At 40.0% G+C, this 22296-nt stretch overlaps 1 protein-coding gene across 2 annotated transcripts in view; it reads right to left on the minus strand.

Moving 5' to 3' along the window:
* The window catches only part of GRIP1 (glutamate receptor interacting protein 1), a 755940-nt gene that overhangs the window by 672807 nt on the left and 60837 nt on the right, over nt 1-22296 (minus strand). The window lies entirely within an intron of this gene.

Consider the following 22296-nt stretch of genomic DNA (forward strand, 5'->3'; position numbering starts at 1 on the left):
CCCAAGCAATTAAAGGGTGTCTGATCCGTTTGCCATCAGGGTTCAGAATAAGATCCATCTGTTTGTGCCCTAATACAAATGGCCTGATAGCAAAATTATCCTCACTTCCTCAGATGAATACATCTAAATAGGTTATTAATCATCATTATACAGAAAACCTTTCTCTCACACTCAGAGACTTTTTTTTAAAGTTTATTATGGTCAGATTAAAATATAGCATTTCTAAAGTTAAGCTTTAAATTGGTTTTGGAATGACAATAAACTGTCACTACACAAGGAAGAAAAATAATGGAAGGTATTAGTTTGTTAGTGGGAAATGGAATCCCTGGCTCCAGCATGATCTGGCTGACAGCACCAAAACCTTTTTAATGGAATTTTAGTTACAACTGGAGAAATAAATACAATCAGCTCTATCGATTGTGGCAATGTGGGAGGCAGGGAAGAAAAGGATAAATGATGTTAAAGAAATTGCTAATTCCAAGGAAAAATGATAAAACTGCAAGTACACAGATGTTTGGTAAGATTTCATAAAATAAATGAAAGTGTTACTGCTAGTTCTAAAATCATTATATTATGCCTATTCCTGACTAGTAAAAGCATGATCCATAGCAAGATTGAGGGAAATACTGCCTCAGATTCTGAAAAGTTAGAAACCTAGGGAGACAGGAGTCGTTTTGGAAGTTCTGAGGAGACGTGGTTACAGGTGTAAAAGAAAGGTATAAAATACTTACACACTTAGGTTCCAGTTCTAGGTCAAGTTTGAAAAATATAGAGGAACAGAAGCCTATCAACATGAAGAAGCTCATTAACCACTGGAAAGGAGAATCGGGAAAGAAAAGGAAGCTAACAGCCGTAGACTATTCCGCACACCAAGAACTATACTAGGTGCTTTGCAGCCACAAACCCGTGTAACACTTACAACACCCTGTATGATTATTCTCATGTCACATTATTTTCCCAGCATCATTCCCATTTCACGTAGGGCTCACCAAAAGCTCAGAAATTTGGGGTTTCGTGCCCAGGATCACACAATAATGTGGTCAAGATGGGATTTGAATCCCTTATATCAAGTTCTTCCACTACATACACAAATATGTCTGATATAATAGAGAACGAGCTAGGGAGCAAAGGTTATTTAAAAGATTAAACAATGCTCATGAATAATCAGTTCTGCAGTTCTGTGAACTCTACCAAAAAATGTGCAATAAAAAAATGTTTAGTCATGATTAGAGATGTGGCTTCAATTCCAAATTAAAGAGAATAATGGAGGAAACAAATATTTCTTCCATATACCTGCATGACGGAAAAGCAAGAAGTTGTATATAACATCAAGGGCCAAAGTGAAAAATGAAATTATTAGTCCAAATACTGTGTTTCCTGCAAATTATTATTTCTGGAGAGAGTAAAGAAAAAAAAAAGAAAGTCAGCTTGGGCACAACCGACTGTTTCAATAAAGGGCAACGTAGTCACAAATTCATATTGTGGGACCAAATGATTTATTAATAGCGAAGTTGAAATACAGCCAGTTAGATATTCAATGGTGATATAAATGCTGTGCCAGAACAATTTCTTCTACCTAAAATGATACTTAATGATAATAAGTATACTTTAATCAATATTAACTACATCAGCGAAAACACTGGAATTTGTCAAACTGATTTTTTTTTTAACTCTCTAGGGTATATTCAGCCAGAGCCCATGTCAATCTGGATTCCAGTTTAACAGCACTAATGGGAGATCTTGGCCTCAATTTCAGCAGTTTCATGAAAGAGAAAATACTTTCACAGAACAGTACACATTCAGATCCCATCCAAATATGCTTTAAATAGACAGAAATTTCATGGTAGTAGTGAGATGCTTTTAGCCATACTCAAATTCCCAAGAATATTGTGGGTATGTTTTCTTAATAGTGTTGACAGCACTCAGCTGAATCTTGAATCCCATCCACACTAAGGGTTGTGGTCTGCTAATGCAGATATCCAGGACCAATGACAGAGATGTAAGGCAGGATTCATGTTCAGCAAAACCTGAACATGAATTTAGAAGGTAAATCCCTTCTAAAACTGAATTTGGTCAGTGTGCTGCACAATTCTTAGAGAAGCAATAATTCTATTGATTTCAAGATAATTCAGTAACAGAAACTGAATAAGCAAGATGCTTTTGGAAACTGCATCCCTCACTGAAAGTTTAAAACCTGACTGCTAGAATACTAATTTTAAGGGATTTTTTTAAAGAAAAATTCCTTGTTTTGGTTTGACTTTTTAATGCAATTTCAATTTCAGTGTGTTTGGATATATGTCAATTCAGGGAGAAAGTTGAGATCAAACAGGCAGTTGGCTCTTTCAGAGACATTACCAACACGGCCCAATTAAACAGCTTGGTAAGTCTATTCAATGAATGTTTAAGATAAGACATGTACTATAAATGAACTAGACCTAATGCACACCTATAGAACACTCCACCCAGCAACAGTTGAATACATATTCTTCTCAAGTGCACAAAGAATATTCTCCAGGACTGACCATACGATAGGCCATAAAACAAACCTACAAACATATTTAAAAGGACTGAAATTATGCAAAGGATGCTTTCTGGCCACAATCGCATGAAACTAAAAATCGATAAGAAAGAAATCTGGAGATTCAAAAATATGTGGAAATCAAAAACCACTTCCAAGTAAACAATGGATCAAAGAAGAAATCACAAAGGAAATTAGAAAATACTTTGAAATAAATTGAAAATACAGCATACCAAAACTTATGAGATGCAGCAGAAGCATAACAGAGATATTACATGACACAGCAATTTCACTCCTAGATATATCCCCAAAAGAAAACATTTGTGTACAAGTGCTTGTAGTTGAAGGATCAGGGATAGAGAGTGACTATTAATGAGTGTGGGTTTTCTTTGGGGGCAATGAAATGCTCTAAAATTGACTCCAGTAATGGTTGTACAACTCTGAATATACTAAAAGAAATTGAATTGTACACTTTAAATGAGTGAATTGGGTATATAAATTAGACCTCATTAAGTCTGTTAAAAATGTAAATTAATGGTCTAAAACTCACAATTAAAAAAGAAAGAGAGACATCTGACTGCATACAGGTTTTAGAGGCCAGCCACCACCTCAGGCAAAGCAGTGGGACTGAGACACTCTGGTTGCCTCGAGGTTACCTAATGGCCTTGGAGTCTCTAGAAAGAACCTGCTGAATCACCCCTTCCACACCACCATGACCTCCTCACTCCAATAGCTCACTTGGTACTTGAACGAACAGCAGAGCCCAAAACAAACTCACTGATAGCCCTGCCCAGGACCACAGGAAAAAAAAATGGCATGACGTAAAGGAACTGGCTGCTGATAGAGATTGGCCTATCCTGGAAGGCACAGCAGAATGAAATTAGAACCTTACCTAAAACCATATCCCATTGTTTCCATTTTCCTCTGAGTATTTTGGAATTGTATGGATTTCTCTCACCTTCTCACTTCCTTTAAATGAAATTCCACCTACTGAAAGAAGTTCTTTCACCTCGTTTACCTCTCACATCTCATTCCAAATCTGAGAAAAACCTTCATTTCCAGAAAGTCTTGCTAAAGCTTTTTCACTTAAAAGGAAGAAGGAAGAACCAGCACTGATGTCATATCCCATGAATTGTGGTAACAGTTCACCACACAGCTTCCAATTGAAGACCTTGGCAATCCTGGAACAGAGAGACTGACAGAGAAACAAGTACTTCTTAAATCTTGACTGTTCTCCAATAATGGAGTTCTGCCTTTACCCAAGAAAGGTTTCATTGTTTTGTATTGTTTTGCTTTAAATGAAACCTTTGGAAAAAAAATCTACAGCATAAGAGTGGCACTGCCTAAGAATTTAATGCAAAATCCTCCTCTGGAGTATTTTTACAACAAGTCATGCAGTACATAGAGCATAAGTGTTTATTGCTCACACTAAGATTCAAGAAGATGTCATCTCTGTTAAACAAGAATGGGCAGAATAAGAAAAGTGGGTAGTAAAAGAAAAAGCACAGCAGAAGAAATTTAATTCACACCAGAGGCAATATAAAACAGACTTTACACAACAGGAAATGGAATGAAGAACAGACTTGAGAAAGTACTCAAAAGAAAAGAAGAAACTGAAAGGATGAGTCTGCAGGTAACCATTCTGAAGGTCTGAGCAGAAAACCTGCCTATGAATAACAGATATTATTAAAGGAATTAAGGAGTTAAACAGAGAAGGGAAAAGGAACACACCCTGTATTTTGACTTGATTTTTCTCTTGGAGGAAAATAATTCTGAAAGGTTAAGGCATTTTCCAAAGGCCACATGTATAATCTGTGCAGCTGGGATACAAATCCAGATGTATATGATCGCTAAATGTATGTGTTTTGTTAATCACAGCATCCAAAAGATGCTAAAAGAAAATTTTCAAAACCTGGGAAAGGAGTTGCAATTGCTATGTGCTCAGCAAGTTATTTTTAAGAATCTAGAAGTCATATCCATCATTTATAAAATTGCACTATTTCTAAAAGCAAGACAGAGTTTAGAGTCTCTTCTGCAATAATAAATGGAGAAAACAGTGGGGTAATTTCTACAACTGTGCTGTCCAGAATAGTACTTTAAATTAGGGAAAGCAAAAAAACAAAATTTTTTTTTGTAGTTGCTCGGTGGCACTAGTAACTGTTCAAGTGTTCAACAGCCATATACGGCTACTGGCTATTATAGTGGACATCACAGATACATACCATTTCCATCACTGCAGAAAGTCATATTGGACAGGCTAGATCATAGAGTTTTAAGTAAAAGTTCTTAACCAAGTAATTGTATAAGGAAGTTGGAATTTCTGTTTTAAGGGTAGAGAAGATATTTTTTAGTTCTGTACAAATCTCAGAAAATATACTACCCTTGTACCTTTCTGAGAAAAATGCTTGTATATGCAACCCTGCAGACAAGTCTCAACAGACCACAAATCCCACATGGAATTGAATTGTGGGATTCAATTCAATTGCCTGAATTTCCACTACCTATCCCTGATAACTTCATTTCATACATTAGTCTTTCTTTTTCTCCTCCCCAATATCATTTTTTTAATTGAAGGAAGATTACAATGTTCTGTTTTCTGTTTTCTGTTGGCTTCTGCCATACAATAACATAAGTCAGCCATAATTATATATATACCATCTCCTTCTTAGCCTCCCTCCCCTCCCTCCATTCCAACCCTCTAGGTCAGCACAGATTGTCATGCTGGGCTTCCTGTGTTATACAGCAACTTCTCACCAGCTACCTATTTTACACATGGTAGCATTTCACACATTCTTTTTTTAAAATCAATTAACTTATTTTAATTGGAGGATAATTACTTTACAATATTGTGGTGGTTTTGGCCATACATCGACATGAATCACATTCTCCTTTCAAGCTTGACTTCTTCATCCTCTTCCCTGTCCATCTCTCGCTTTCCAATCCCCACAGCTCCTTCTTAACCAAAGACCTTCACCTCATTCCTCAAAGAGCAAATAAAGCAGCTGAACACGAACCCTCCTGGGTCAGGTTCATGTGCATGTGTAAATGAAGAGGAGCCCCAGCTTCTAGAAAGACCAGCCCCTTCGACTGCACCTCAGTTTCTTGCACGTTTCAGAGACTGCACTTCGGCCACTCTTCCTCTTTCCTCGGAAGCAACCAGTCTTCCTCTCCACGAGGTCATGCCCACCAGCATAAAAACATGCTCAAAACTTTTTATTAAAGGATGGTTGGACCCTAAGAACCTCCAGCTATAACCCCATTTTTTTCTGCTCCCCTCATTCCAGTCTCCGTTCAAAGGACATCTCCTCAAGGTGCCTCTCACTGACCATCCTTTCCAAAGCTGCCCACACCTACATCCACAGTTTCTATTACATTGGGATGTTTTCTTCATAACACATATATCAGTAGGAAAAACAGTTCTAAGACTGCAGACTTGTCTGCCTTGTTCATACCGCTCATCTCCAACGGAGCAAAAAATAATAAAGTAATGGTAATTACTGTGCCATGGTCTGAGTATGAGTCATTTCATTCAATTTTCACAGCCTTGAGGAACATCTTATTAATGTCTCATTTTACAGCTCAGAAGACTAAGACCCAGGAAGGTGGTGTAAGTTGCCCAAGGCCATACAACTAGTAAGTGCTAAAGCCAGAGTCAAACCTAAGCAGGCTGTCCCTATGGCCCTTGCTCTCAACCAACATATTTCACTGGCTCCTCCTTACAACAGATACTCTACATACACTTTTTTTTGTCTGTTCATTGAATGGATATTTTAGTCAAGTCATCAAGAAACAAAACAAAACCCTCTTTCAAGAATGAGAGGATTAAGGGAGTGAATAAAGGTTACAAGGATAATGATGACTTGACCACCAATAAAGAAAAGTATAATATTGAGCTATCTATATAATAAATGCATATACGGGAGCAAAAAGAGAAGGCTAAAGGAAAAAACTGCAAAAAAGGATTCATAGTAAAAACAGCAAAAATAAAAATATTGAGAAAATCAAGATATAATTATAAATGATGGCTCCATCTACTCACAATATTTCATTTGTGTTTGCAATGAGAGATGTCTTAATAATAAGAGGTTTGATCACAGGTACTACACCGGACACTTGCTCCCCTAAATGTTTGTCCTATACTTTCCTGAACCCGTAACTTTTCTCATGCCATTTTTATTTCAAAGCCCCAACTTTTCTTCCTCCCTCCCATTACATTTTTCAGACTGAGGGGCTCAAAGAGTTCTCTCCTTTTTGATGTTAAAATCTTTGCTATATACAACACTCAGTGCAAAAAGCTACATGACAGCACATACATTTACATGTATTTTTCTACCTTTTCCCAAGTTGAGTGTCCCTTCAAACGAACCTGGGACCTTTGGGGAAGGCAACTCTGTCTTGTACTGCTCTTTCTTTCCCCAGGGAAAGAGAAATACCATAGTATTTTATAAATAAATTAGGTGAACAGGAGAAGGCAAGAAGAAAACCATATGTATTTAATTATCTAATACTTAGTGGCAGTTTCATATAAAAAAGAATACCATGTTTCTACGAAAAATAAAATGTATGGGAATTAGCAATATTTTCCCTAAGTCTTTATTTCTTTGCTAGTCCAGTTAATAGGAATTAGATATTGGCCATTACTAATATCTGATCACTTTCCATTATTGTGTATCTGCTAATATGTCTAACTAATCATTTTTATCGACCTCCAACACCTCCTTAAAATTGTTATCCCTTTGGAGAGCCTTTAATCAACTACGAACAAAAATGTAAACTGTATTTTCCTGTGAACTTCCATATAGCTCTGCACACACAGAGATCGGTCTGCCTCCATACCTGCAGCAGTTCTAGTAAAGGTTATTTTAAAAGTCAGCAAGTTCATAAGGACAATTCAACAGCAGACAATCAATTCAAGTACAACTGAAAGAACTTGTTATAATTCTTCACTATATTCCAGCTTATAAATTTTAGGTATTCTGCCTTAGACTCTGAATTTTACCCAGGCTTGTAACATAGGGTTTCAAGATTAAGCAAATAAAAACAACACAAAAACAAGATGTCAAATTTAATTTGGATTTTATATAAACAACAAAAAATTTTAGTACAGTTATGATGCTTGGGGTACACTTATACTTTTTAAATATTCCAGAGGTTATATTTATGTTAAAACATTATTTGTTGTTTATCTGAAATTGCAATTTAACTGGCTGGTTTGTATTTTATAGGGCAACTCTACCCTAAAGGATAAAATGTCAGACTTTCCGTATTTCCGGAACCATCTTCACTTAGCACTGATGTCATACATATCTCTGTAGAGATGCTTTCCAGCTAATCCAATCTCTCTGCCTCTTGCTTATCCTTGTTCTGTTCCTACTGGAGATATTTCAAATGAGTTCTGATTATCTCTTCAGATTTTGCTCTAGCTCAGCTCTTTGCTTTAAAAGGGCCAAGTCACCACCAGTATTTCCCAACATGAATTATACTGAAGGCTGATGAGCTATCGAAATTCTCTTCCGCAGGCTCCACAAGTGAAAGAGAGAAGAAAAAATAGTCACAATACATCTGAAGTCATGGAGGAGAGAGAGGCAGAAGATGTGAGGCAATAAATATTTTCCGTAAGACTGGGGTTTGGAGAACTCCAATCAGTCCATTCAATCAGTGTTGACCAGAGGTCACGGGCTCACAGATCCAGACAGGCTTTGTATGACCCACAGAGTTTAATCCTTGGGATTTGGTGTTTTTTTTGTTTTAAGAATTATCAATTAATTACTCAAACTTAATAATGATAATATCCTGAAACTCGCTCTGTGTTTTTTTTCTTGAAAAAGAAGGCCTCGCAATTCTGGTCTTGTATTCCTAAATGATAACCAGAGATCAGAGCCAAGAGGTACCCCAGAATCCCCAAAGACTCCACTCACTATTACCCCACCTGCATCCTCCTGTACATACAAGCTGCTGTGGGGTGTATGACCCTTTCAAACCAACCCTTCACTTTTCACAAGCACATGCAACCAACCATCCTGGCTCCTGCTTCCCATCTGCAGAGATTCCATGAGCTAACTAGACATCTCACACCTAGTAGGTCCCCTGTCCCTACCAATCATTTGCATGACATCCTAGCTGGATAAAGAGTATATTTGCCCAGGGACTTCCCTGGTGGTCCACTGGGTAAGACTCCATGCTTCCACTGCAGGGGGCATGGGTTTGATCCCTGGTCAGGGAACTAAGATCCCATATGCCATGTGATGTGATTAAAAAAGAGAGAGAGAGAAAGAGTATGTTTGCCCAGATGTAAAACAAAGCTGATTACAAACCAAGATAGAGAGTTCTGCACATGAGATAGGGGGAAAATACCCTGGAAAAAATATGTAGCAAGTTATAAATCAAGAGGGAAATGTGAGGTTTAGAATCTAGAATCCCTAAGTCCTTATATTAAATGAACAGTATCAGATTCAAATTCAACTGAACCATATGTAGTATCTTCATTAGTTATCATTAGAGCAATGACAAATGCAACCAGTCCTCCTTATTCGAATCAATTGTAGCACAACTGGTTTTTTTTTTCCTGCTCAAAATGGTGTTTGTAAACTGTACAATCCATCAACACTTGAAGACAACCTGAAGCAAAGCATTTATATCAGCAAGTCTTCATGTTGAAATTCACTGACCCAGATATTACAAAGAAGGTAAATTAAAAACTGCCATAGACTACACCAGTAGAATAATTGGTAAACATTGCACACCAGTAACAGAACAGACTAGAAAAGAGAAGCCTGGTATAGTGCATTATTTCACATTTATTTGGCAAACCTCCTAAGCTTGCAACCTCACAAGGATTCTGTCATCCAAGGTGCTCAACAGCAGATGATACATTTTTCAGAAGTCAATTCCTATACCAAAATAAATTAAAATTCTCTAATAGGTTTCCCTGGTAGCTCAGTTGGTAAAGAATCCACCTGCAATACAGGAGACCTCAGTTTGGCCCCTGGATGGGGAAGATCCCTTGAAGAAGGAAAAGGCTATACAGTCCAGTATTCTGGCCTGGAGAATTCTATGGACTGTATAGTCCATGGGGTGGCAAAGAGTCGGACATGACTGAGCGACTTTTCCTCACTCACTCACTCAATTGGGTTAACAACACAAACCACAATTTTCTTTTATTAGCATAGCCTTATATGAATAATTAGGTTCATGATTCAGGACGTAGTATGTGTAGTTTTATCTCATTTTTAGATAGTCACACAATCCTTTTTAAGATAACCCAGACAAACCTTTTTTCTGGGCAACAGATTTTCCACTTTCCTTTTTTAAAATTAGTTTCTTTTGCCTTTGCTTTCTTTCCTTTTGCCTTAATATTTAACTCCATCTCTAAAGCAAAAGTCCTTTGTCCCTATCAGGGTTATATCAATTACAGTTGGCTTGTCACTACCAGGAAAGGATGCTTGGGGAAGAGAGAGTCAGTCCTCACTCACACCTCCACCCTGCCCGTCAGCACCGTGGTTTCTCCATACCACGTGCCTCTACTCTCCCTGGCTGAGCACTGGCAGATGACAGGCCCCTCTGTGTCCTGGGTCCTAGGAGGACGTGCCAGTTGTCTGGAAGGTCTGGAAAGGCAGCACCTGCCTTCAATCCCATCTAAGGAAATGGGCTACAATCCTATACATGCAACATAAAAGCAAAATGTAAGTGGAAAACCACCTTTCTGGGCTTCTGGCTGCATCATTCTAATCTCTGCCTCCACCTTCATGCCACCTTCTCGCCATGTGACTGCCCTCCTCTCTCTGTCATAAAGACACTCGCAATGGCAAATAGGGTTCACCTGAATAAACCAGGGTAATCTCCCCATCTCAAAATCCTTAATCACATCCACAAACTCTCTGTTGAAACAGAGTAGTATTTACAAATCACAAAAAGTAGGACTTGTGTCTTGGGGTGGCCACTATTCAACCTACTACAAGATGAGCACAGTGCTAGATGGGAACGGGCTTAACTGGCTGAGAAGCACCAGCCAGCTACACGCTGTCTTTCAATTACATAGTGTACTGGAGATACTACATTCTTACTAAACAAGCCCCAGTTGTAAAAGTCATCCTTTAGCACTTAGCAGCTGAAAGAGTCAAGATTCTTAATCTGGAAAATCACCTGAATGGCAAAGTGAGTTGAACTAAATTAAGAAATTGTTCAGCAGGCAAAACTATACCTCTCAGAACTTGATAAGGACCCTGTTCAGAAAGCACTTCATGAATAGGACAAAGGTCTACTGTTACAAAACTAATACGTCTGGCTAAACAGAGAATATAATATGTTGAAATGTGATCCACCCAGGATACTCTGGTTTGGATGCAAATGAAAGGACAGGGGAGAAAACAAAATATACTTTCTAGGACACCACATGAAAACCCACAAGTGAAATGTGGAGCGTTGCGTGAGAGCAAAACCTACTATAAATAATTCTTAAGTTTAAAGGGAAGGAATAAAATATTACAGAATTGGGAATGAAATTCAGCGTTGAGAAAACAATGAAGATAGAATATAAATAATTTGATCAAGTTTTATCTAAGATAGGCCACAGTCATGGACAAACATTTGAAATGTGTGTAACCAGAAAGAGAGATGAATTTAATATATTATCACAGGATTCAAAGCAATGGGAGAAAACTATCTTCAAGTGAAACCATGGAAGCATTTTTAAAGGTCATAAGCTAGACTTCGGAGAAGGCAATGGCACCCCACTCCAGTACTCTTGCCTGGAAAATCCCACGGATGGAGGGGCCTGGTAGGCTGCAGTCCATGGGGTCGCTAGGAGTCGGACACGACTGAGCGACTTCACTTTCACTTTTCACTTCCATGCATTGGAGAAGGAAATGGCAACCCACTTCAGTGTTCTTGCCTGGAGAATCCCAGGGACAGGGAGCCTGGTGGGCTGCCATCTATGGGGTCACACAGAGTCGGATACGACTGAAGTGACTGAGCAGCAAGCTAGACTTGCTGCATTAACTTCAAAAGAAGACAAATAAAATATCAACTTATTTTCATCACTGGGGGCATTGAAAGTAAGTTTTACTTCCTTATGAACATCTGACCTAGGCAGTCTTTTCGTAAGTAGGATGGGGGGAAATATTCTTAACGGCTTGCTTCTCTCTTCCCTGTTGGCACCTCAGAGAAATACTCAGATATTTCAGATACCAAGTTTTCATCCCTTCTTCTACATCTAATCTGAATTTTCAGATTAGAGTCTGGCGATAACATCAGATAGCTGCTGCTGCTGCTGCTGCTGCTGCTAAGTGGGGTGCCATCGCCTTCTCCAACATCAGATAGCAGGTCTTCATAAATATAATGTTGAAAACACAAGCACTATGAGCTGAAAAGTCCTGAAATACAGACAGTCAGGGAATTATCAGAAATTCACATGATTTGAGTTCATTTGACTTTATTGAGTGCTTATTATTAGCCAGGGCTTCCCTGGCGGCTCAGATGTCAAAGAATCTGCCTGCAATCCAGAAGACCTGGGTTCAGTCCCTGGGTTGGAAAGATCCCCTGGAGAAGGAAATGGCAACCCACTCCGGTATTCTTGCCTGGAGAATCCCATGGACAGAGGAGCCTGGGTGGCCACAGGCCATGGGGTCACAAAGAATCAGACATGACTGACGTGACTAACACTACTATTATCCAGGCACTGTGCTAACTTTGATGATTTCTTTAAGTCCTCACAAAAGTCTTATGAGGGAAGTACCATGTGCATGGAAACTTTGCAGCCAACAAGCATATAAAGTCATGATCCCAAGACTAGAAATAGCAGAGTGACGATTTGAATGCTGAGTCTAACTCCAGATGGAACTCCCTCTTGCTGCTGCTGTCTGATGGCACAGTTCTCTTTCTGAATGCTCACTGCACACCTGGAACTGCCCAAGACAACCACCCAGATGAAGATATGCCTCCGACCTCCCTGGGAGTTAGATACCTAAGAGTAAAGCCAGTTAAGGAAACTGCCACACAAAAAGATTATGCAGCTTGCCCATGGCCACACAGTTAGTAAACGTGTTGATCTATCACAGGTAGATCAACATTTCAACACAGGAAGGGAAATTCTAAAGGTAGTGTCCTTGCCAAGTGCACCAACAATAAAGACTTAGTGATTTTTGTCACATTTCCTAAAACCTTCTCAGACCAAGTACAGAAAAGGAACCCACACAGCTAATCTGCCTGGTGAGGAATGACTACTTTAAACCTCCACCTCCCCTCACTTCTAGCCTCACATCCACATGCCAGTTCCATGGCTTTCCAAAGGTGAGGATTAAGTAGCGTTGTCACTTTTAATACATTTTGAAGGGGAAAATGCTGCCAGGTTTTCTAATGACCTGATGTGCTAAGCATAAGTAAACATAAGAAAAGGAATAGAAAGAGGCACCTATAAACAAGTCAGAAAAAAAATGCAAGCACCAAAGGCAAGTCAAAAATCACTTTCCCACCACTACCTGTGTTCAGTCATGTAGGCATCAACTTTTTTAAAAAGCTACACTGCCAGCCTTTATCTGAGGAGTCTTTCAGGTATATTGAAGAGGCTGCTGGCTGGCATAAACCTGAAGACAGAGGGAGGAAGAGAGGAAATAATTTGGTCCAAAGCAGAGCTAAGCAACAAGTAAACCAAAAGGGGCTTTTGTGTGTGTGTGTGTGTGTGTGTGTTGTTTTTCCATTTACCATGAGAAACTTCATGAACACAATCTATTGCCTTGGTTTGTAGATCCAAATTCAAGCAAGGGGAATGTTTCCTCCAGTTCCTGGAAATCCAGAGCTAGGATGAGGGATGAGCAACCAGTGCTCACCTTTACAACTTCCTTTTAATGTCCATAATGGGAGGGAGAGCATGGTTGTGATAGGCTAGGGGATGGGGTGGGGAGAGGCAAAAAAAAACTCAAATTACTAACTAGGTAGCAGTTATGATTTTCTTCTTGTCTCACACACATACACACACACACACGAAGGACAAAAGGACACTCTGTACCAATGTCCAATACAATTACAAGCATGCCTCATTTTATTTTTTGTGAGTTTTTTAAAATTAATTTTTATTGGACTATATTTGCTTTACATTGCAGTGTTAGTTTCTACTATACAGCAAAGTGAATTCAGCTATCAGTTCAGTTCAGTTCAGTCATTCAATCGTGTCTGACTCTTTGCGACCCCATGAATTGCAGCACGCCAGGCCTCCCTGTCCATCACCAACTCCCAGAGTTCACTCAAACTCATGTCCATCGAGTCAGTGATGCCATCCAGCCATCTCATCCTCTGTCGTCCCCTTCTCCTCCTGCCCCCAATCCCTCCCAGCATCAGGGTCTTCTTCCAACGAGTCAACTCTTCGTATGAGGTGGCCAAAGTACTGGAGTTTCAGCTTTAACGTCATTCCTTCCAAAGAACACCCAGGGCTGATCTCCTTTAGAATGGACTGGTTGGATCTACTTACAGTCCAAGGGACTCTCAAGAGTCTTCTCCAACACCACAGCTCAAAAGCATCAATTCTTCGGCGCTCAGCTTTCTTCACAGTCCAACTCTCGCATCCATACATGACCACAGGAAAAACCATAGCCTTGACTAAACGGACCTTTGTTGGCAAAGTAATGTCTCTGCTTTTCAATATGCTATCTAGGTTGGTCATAATTTTTCTTCCAACACCTATACATATATCCCCTCTTTTTTGGATTTTCTTCCCAATAGATCACCAAAGAGCACTGAGTGTTCTCTCAGCGCTTACAGGAAGCTCTCATTAGCCATCTACTGTATACATAGTGCCAGTAGTGGATACATGCCAATCCTAATCTCCCTACTCATCCCACCGCTCCTTACTCCCTTCGTATCCATACATTTGTTCTCTGTGTCTGTGTCTCTACTTCTGCTTTGCAAATAAAATCATGCCTCCTTTTATGACATGCCTTTTCCTTACAAACTGAGAGTCTATGGCCACCCTGTGTTGTGTCAGTCTCCCGGCACCATTTTTCCAACAGCGTTTGTTCACTTTATGTCTCAGTGTCACATTTTGGTGACTCCTGCAATGTTTCAGACTTTTTCATCATGATGGTATTTGTTACAGTGATAGGTGATCAGTGATCTCGGATGTTACCCCTGTAATTATTTTGGGGGCACCATAAATCACGGCCACATAAGATGGCAAACAATGGATAAATGTGTGTGTGCTGGCGGCTCCACCATGAGCCATTCCCCTTTCTCTCCCCCTCTCCTCAGGCCTCCCTGTTCCCTGAGACACAGCAATCCTGAAGTAAGGCCATTTAACAACCCTGCAACATCCTCTGAGTGTTCAAGTGAAAGGAGGAGCCACATACCTTTCACTTTAAACCAAAAGCTAGACACAGTTATGCTCAGTGAGGAAAGCATGTCAAATGCTGACATGGGCTGAGAAAATCAGCCTCTTGTGCCAGCTTGTGAATGCAGAGGAAAAGCTCTTGAAGAAGGAAATGAAAAGCGCTATTCCAGTGAACACATAAATGATAAGAAAGCAAAACAGTCTTAGCACTGATTGGAGAAAGTTTTAGTGATCTGGATAGAAGATCAAATCAGCCACCAACATTCCCTTAAGCTAAATCCTATTCAAGAGCAAAGCCCTAAGTCTCTTCAGTTCTGCTAAGGCTAAGAGAAGTGAGGAAGCTGCTGAAGAAAAATTTGAAGCCGGCAGAGGCTGATTCCTCAGGTTTAAGGGGAAAAAAAAGCTGTCTCCATAACATCAAAGTACAAGGTGAAGCAGAAAGTGTTGATGTATGAGTCGAAAACAAGACACAAAAATCTGCAGCAGGTTTTTCAGAAGACGTGAGTTAAGTAACAAAGGTGGCTACATTAAACAACAAATTTTCCATGTAGATGAAACAGCCTTATATTGGAAGAAGACGCCATCTAGGACTTTTATAGCTAAAGAAGAGAAGTCAATGCTTGGCTTCAAAGCTCCACAGGTCAGGCTAACTCTCTTGTTAGGGGCTAATGCAGCTGGTGACGTTAACTTGAAGTCCATGCTCATTTTCCATTGAGAAAAATCCTAGGGTCCTTAAGAATTATGCTAAATCTACTCTGCCTGTGCTCTATAAATGAAACAACAAAGCCTGGATGACGGCACATCTGTTTACAACATGATTTAATGAATATTTTAAGCCCACTATTGAGACCTACTACTCAGAAAGAACAAATTTCTTTTAAAATAGAACTGCACATTGACAAAGCACCCGGTCACCCAAGAGCTCTGATGGGAATATACAATGAGATTAATCTTGTTTTCAGGTCTGTTAACAAAAACCATCTATTCTGCAGCCCATGGATCAAGGAGTAACTTCAATTCTCAAGTTTTAAGAAATGCATTCCACAAGGCTATATGGCTGCCACAGACAGTGATTCTTCTGATGGATCTGGGCAAAGTCCATTGAAAACCTTCTGGAAAGGATTCGCCATTCTAGGTGCCATGAAGAACATTTGTGATTCATGGGAAGAGGTAAGAATATCAGTATAAACGTTTGACTTTGGGTGAAGTTGATTCCAGCCCTCATGGTTGACTCTGAGGGGGTCAAGACTTCAGTGGAGGAAACAACTGCACATATGGAGGAAACAGAGAACTAGAATTAGAAGTGGAGTCTGAAGACGGGATTACAATGCTGCCATCTCATGATAAAACTGAACATATGAGGAGTTGCCAGTGGCTTCCTGGGATGGAGTCTACTCCTGGTGAAGATGCTATGAGGATTGTTAAAATGACAACAAAAGATTTAGGATAATACATAAACTTAGCTAATCAAGCAAAGGTGGGGCTTGAGAGGATTGACTCTAATTTTCAAAGTTCTACTAGGGGTAAAGTACAATCAAACAGCATTGCATGTTACAGAGAATTCATTTGTGAAAGAATAAGTCAATCAACACAGCAAATACCATTGTTGTCTTCTTTAAGAAACTGCCACAGCCACCCAAATTTTCAGCAACCACCACCCTCATCAGTCAGCAGTCATTAACATGGAGGCAAAAAGATAATGCCATCTCCCAAGGTTCAGATGATGGTTGACATTTTTTAGCAATAAAGTACTTTTAAACTAAGGTATATACATTGTTATTTTAGACATAATGCTACTGCACACTTAACAGAGTACAGTATAGTATAACTTTTATATGCACTGAGAAACCAAAAAAAATCATGTGACTAGCTCTGCTGCAATATCCATTTTACTGTGGGGGTCTGGAACTGAACACATAACAGCTGCAAGGAATGCCTGTATCCTCCCAAATGCAGAACAACAAGATTTATATGGGAGAAGAAAAGAAATCTATTCAGCATTTATTCAGAAAAGTAATATCCAAAATTTGTGTGACCAGTAAGAAACAATCTATCTTCCTCTTTCATAATTTTTAATAATCCACTACATTTCTTATATGCATGTGTGGGGGCTCGGTCACTCAGTCATATCCAACTCTTTTCGACCCCATAAAATGCAGCCAGCCAAGCTCCTCTGTCCATGGAATTTTCCAGGCAAGAATACTGGAGGGGGTAGCCATTCCCTACTCAAGGGAATCTCCCTAAACCAGGACTTGAACCCACGTCTCCTGCATTGGCTGGCGGATTCTTTAGCACTGAACCACCAGGAAGCCCTTCTTATTTGAGTAGAAAAGCAATGCAAAGAGGTACCCTTCTCTTCCCCCCAAAAAGAGTGAGGCAATATAAAAGAAGAGCGACAAGCAAAGATAATATGTTGTCCAGACTTAGGGATGTGATTATTTTCATAAATATGCAATGGTTAAAAGCTTATTAGACAGATGTGTTCACTCATACCCCTTGTTGCTCCTGTTACTATCATTAGTCACATCTTTCCTTTTTGATGCCTTCCCCACCAACATCACTGGCACCACAGGAAAATTAAGGTCATAGTGTAATAGAAGTTTTGCCACGTAAATCAAAGATAGGATTTTCTTGTACAATCAACGCCTTTGAAATATATACCATAAGCTCATGGGGATGTAACTGTAGTCAACAATCATTAAGTTTTACAAACAGCTGTGTCCCAGCCCTACGATGTGCATTAACATCTCAGAAATAACACTGCCTCTATAAGGATAAGTTAAACAAGAAAAAGTCAAATCATGGCATATTCAGCCATGGAAAACGAAATAGCCCACAGAGTTTCTGCAGAAATAACAATTCATGAATAAAACATCTGCATCATATACAGCTTCAGAAAGAATCAATTATATTAAAGGCTTTCGTGACGTAGGATAATATGCATGTATTTAAACTTTTCTTTTTGACAAATGACAGAATATCATCAAATTCTTCCACATTCATTGAAAAGATACTGCCAGTCTAAATGCTGACAACATCCACTGCCTCTTCACATGTGGTAGAAAAAGGGGAGGATGAGGCATACTGCCTCGTTAATGCTCACATTAAGGCTCAGAATATAGCTTCACACGTAGAAAACTGTATAAAAGTAAAAGAACATCTGCAGAAATAGCCCAATCTCTGGGGGGGGGAAGTGTGGAGTTTAGATAAGCAAGTCCCAAATTTATTCACCATATTGCATATAAAGACTTATATTAAAGACTTCCAAAAATAAGGCTAGGAATTCATTTAACAGAAGGCCACTCAATACTTTACTATTTACATCCTGCTTACTTTCAAAAATGAATTTGATTTAATGTACAATAAAAGATGGGCTTCCCTGGTGGCTCAGATTGTAAAGAATTAGCCTGCCAATGCAGGAGACAAGAGATGTGAGTTTGATCCCTGGATCCCCTGGAGGACATGGCAACCCACTCCAGTGTTCTTGCCTGGAGAATCCCATGGACAGTGGAGCCTAGCGGACTTCAGTCCACAAGACTACAGAGGAGTTGGACACAACTAAAGTGACTTAGCACCCATGCACAACAAAACACACATCCAATCCAAGCAGATATAATAGCAATTTAGCACAGTGGCTATGAGCCCAGACTCTGGAGGTAGAGCCGATGGGACCTGAACTCCAGCACTGCAACTTACTAGCTTTGTGACCTTAAACAAGCTACTTCACATCCCTAAGCCTCAATTTTCTTCCCTGTAAAACAAAAAGAATACCATCTGATTTCATAGGGCTATGTTTGAAATAACATACGTAACATACATAAAGTGCCAGCGCCAAGCTAGGATTCAAATAGTAATTAAGAAACTACAGATGTTGTATTTTGCAATTAATTATAATAAAAGCTTCTAGAAGACTCTCTGAACTGCCAGGTTGTCCTTATTAACTAAAAAAGAAAAAGTCTGTATCTTTCACTAACAAATATATGAATGCCATATAGCTATAAAAATTAAAGAAACGGACCCCTTCCTGTCTCCAAGAAAAAAGTCATTTCACCTCGTGGCCTAGAAGAAAACGTGCAAACAGGATATAAAATGTGGTTTAAGAATTCATTTTGCATTAAGATTTCATTTGTGTTTGAATGGTCTAAGCAGTTGAGACACCAGAGTTTTATACATCAAACAGCCGTGATTTTGGTTTGAAAGATTTTAAGAGCAGGAACTACCTAGCAGCTGGCTACTTTAATCAAGATTTCTATTTTTAAAAACTGCATCTTCTTGTGTCCCTAGACTGACTTAGCTACAAACTGTTTACCTTGAGAAGCAAGAAAAAAAGTAATTTATTTGGTATTGTAACTCTAATTACTGAAGATTTGACCAAAGGGATTGTTTAGCTTTCTTTCTGAGAGTAATTAGCCCCTGGATTCACCTGCCTTGCTAAAAACATGGACGTAGATGATTATCTTTCACTTAACTTGGGCAGGAAGGCAGGTACACAGCTCTTCTAAAAGCTACGTGGGATGTAATTGGTGCTGTTAAAATTCAGTGTAGCTAGAAGACACTACTTTTGTTTTATATTATTGAGGATTGGAATTCAACACACAAAGAGCGTATTCTTACCCACCATCATTCTCAGAATGGTTTTATATGACACAGACTCTTCAGATGCACGAACAGCTTGTGATTCATGCTCAATTATAGTTGGCCCCAAAACGGTTCTGCCTGTGAATTAAAAACTGACTACAGATGGATTGCTCAATGGTGTCAATGTCCTTCATGGCTTCTCAACATATGACTGAAATGGATGACAATCTGTTGATCCCCAGTCAAGACAGACACAGGACTCAACGAAGGCTTCTGAGGTTGTACATCCTGAATGTGCACCCAGAGAACAGGATCTGGAATTGGCGATAACCGAATGCCACCCTTTTAAAAAAGTTTTTTCTAAACTTTGAATCCATTCTAAAGAAATTCTAGTTGAGGGACCAATAGCAAGATCTACCACTTGGAAGAGAATTTCAAAAGTTCTCCTGATACCCTCAGGCACTTGCTACTTCTCTTTTGACTTTCAAATAACCTCCCCATTGAGATTTTCGGAGAAGGCAATGGCACCCCACTCCAGCACTTTTGCCCAGAAAATCCCATGGATGGAGGAGCCTGGTAGGCTGCAGTCCATGGGGTCGCTAAGTCAGACACGACTGAGAGACTTCACTTTCACTTTTCACTTTCATGCATTGGAGAAGGAAATGGCAACCCACTCCAGTGTTCTTGCCTGGAAAATCCCAGGGATGGAGGAGCCTGGTGGGCTGCCGTCTTTGGGGTCGCACAGAGTCAGACACGACTTAAGTGACTTAGCAGTAGCAGCATTGAGCTTTTACTAACAGGAGAGGAGTAAGCAAAGAAAGGAAGCATGTTGAACCAACACTTGAAACTGTTTTCCAATTGTCTGGTGTCAACCTAGACAAAGCTTCCTTGGGCATGCCATAGCATTGTCTCCAAACCTCTCTTTTCCATAACAAAAAACAGACAAGCATACACATACACACTAAAACTTGTGGATTATGTGAAGCTAAGAGTACAGGTAATATAAAAGAAAAAAAAACAGGATTCAACATGGTGACTGTAGATTACATGAATGAGCCAGAACACAGCAAATTAAACTTAATTTTATATTCCTAGATTAAAAAATTGACTGCACAAGTATAGGATTTGACCTAATAGCCATCAGTGTTAAGAAAAAAAAATAACGATGATAGAAGTGTTTCAGTTGCCTTAAAGCTAAATATGAGTCAACAGTATTACAGCTTCCCCCAAAAGTTAAAGCAATCTGAAATTACATTTTAAATGAGAAGTGCCTAAAGTGAGAAAATGCAACAATTCCTTTCTGTTATGAAAGCTATAACCACACTAGGAATTGACGATTTCTGTTATGGGTGCCATATTTGAGAAAGCCATTGACAAGCTGGAATATACCTGGGTAAGGTGCTAACGATGTTAAGGTGTTTCAAAACCAGACAGATGAATAAGGACCGAAGGAATGAAGATACCAGCCAGACCAAACACCTTTGGAAGAACAGGCTAGTGGTGGTGTGTACATCTCCTCATTAAAACTCACCTGTCAGTAAGAGCTGAGTGCAGAAACGGAAATGTGGGCTCCATACCACAACTCCTGAACCTCTTGTCCTGGCCACAGCTGAATGCTGTTATGTGCTGGGCTCACCTACTTCTAGGGGAACATCAAAACCAAATCTACCAAAGTGCCTTACATTCTCCACTTTCCCTAGTTGTCTCCTAAACTTAGGCCTCTTTACTCAAATAACGGGGCTTCCCTGGTGGCTCAAACAATAAGGAATCTGCCTGCCGTGAGGAAGACCCCAGTTTGATCTTTCTCTGGGAAGATCCCCCAGAGAAGAGCATGGCAACCCACTCCAGTATTCTTGCCTAGAGAATCCCGTGGAGAGGAGACTGGCAGGCTACAGTCCATGGGGTTGCAAAACGTTGGACATGACTGAGCGGCTAACACTTTAACTCACTCAGATATCACTTCAGTTACCTGCTACTCCCCTGCAACTTAGAGGCTAAAATAATCTTTTTTCTCATTATAGTCCAGTTTAGACTAAGCTCTGGAGAAGGAAATGGCAACCCACTCCAGTATTCTTGCCTGGAGAATCCCAGGGACGGGGGAGCCTGGTGGGCTACAGTCCATGGGGTCGCAAAGAGTCGGACACGACTGAGCGACTTTACTTTTACTTTCACTTTAGACTAAGCTTAGCTGGACCTTGTTAATGGTCACCAGGTGGCTGCATTCAGCTGACAGATTGGCTGAGGACTGGACTCGGCTAAGATGACCTGGGCTTCTCTCCTTCCATCTTTCTCCCCTCTCCCCCTCTCTCCCCATGGAGGGTAAAGGGTTCTCTTTCCACTTGGCCTTTCCAGGTAGTCTCTCCAGTAAGAAAGCCAGACTTTTAAATGGTATCTTAGGGCTTTCACATAAGTAAAAGCTTAGTCCCAGAACTGGCACTGCCTCATTAAGGCCACATTTTACTGGTTAAAGCAAGTCACAGACTCAGATCAAAATCAAGGGAAGAGGGTGCTTCCCTGGTGGTCCAGTAGTTAAGAGTCAAAGCTTCCAATGCAGGAGGCACGGGTTTGATCCCTGTTCAGGGAACTAAGATCCCATGTGCCACATGGCATGGCTAAACAGTAACAACAACAAAACTCTTTAAAAAGAAATTCAAGAGAAGGAGGATATGTAAGGGCAGGACACGGGGAGGCAGGGTTCACTGGAGCCACTAATGATGCAGACCACCACGGCTATCATCTCCCCAGCGACTCCAACAGGCACTCTCTCCCTGCCAATGACCACACAACCCCCATCCTCCTGTGCCCTCAACTGTGGCCTCGGGACTTCAGAAACTACCTAACCCCCCATATCCTCAGCCTTTTTGCAGAACAGTCATTTTCATTT

The sequence above is a fragment of the Bos indicus x Bos taurus genome, chromosome 5 (assembly GCF_003369695.1).
Source record: "Bos indicus x Bos taurus breed Angus x Brahman F1 hybrid chromosome 5, Bos_hybrid_MaternalHap_v2.0, whole genome shotgun sequence".
Lineage (NCBI taxonomy): Eukaryota > Metazoa > Chordata > Mammalia > Artiodactyla > Bovidae > Bos > Bos indicus x Bos taurus.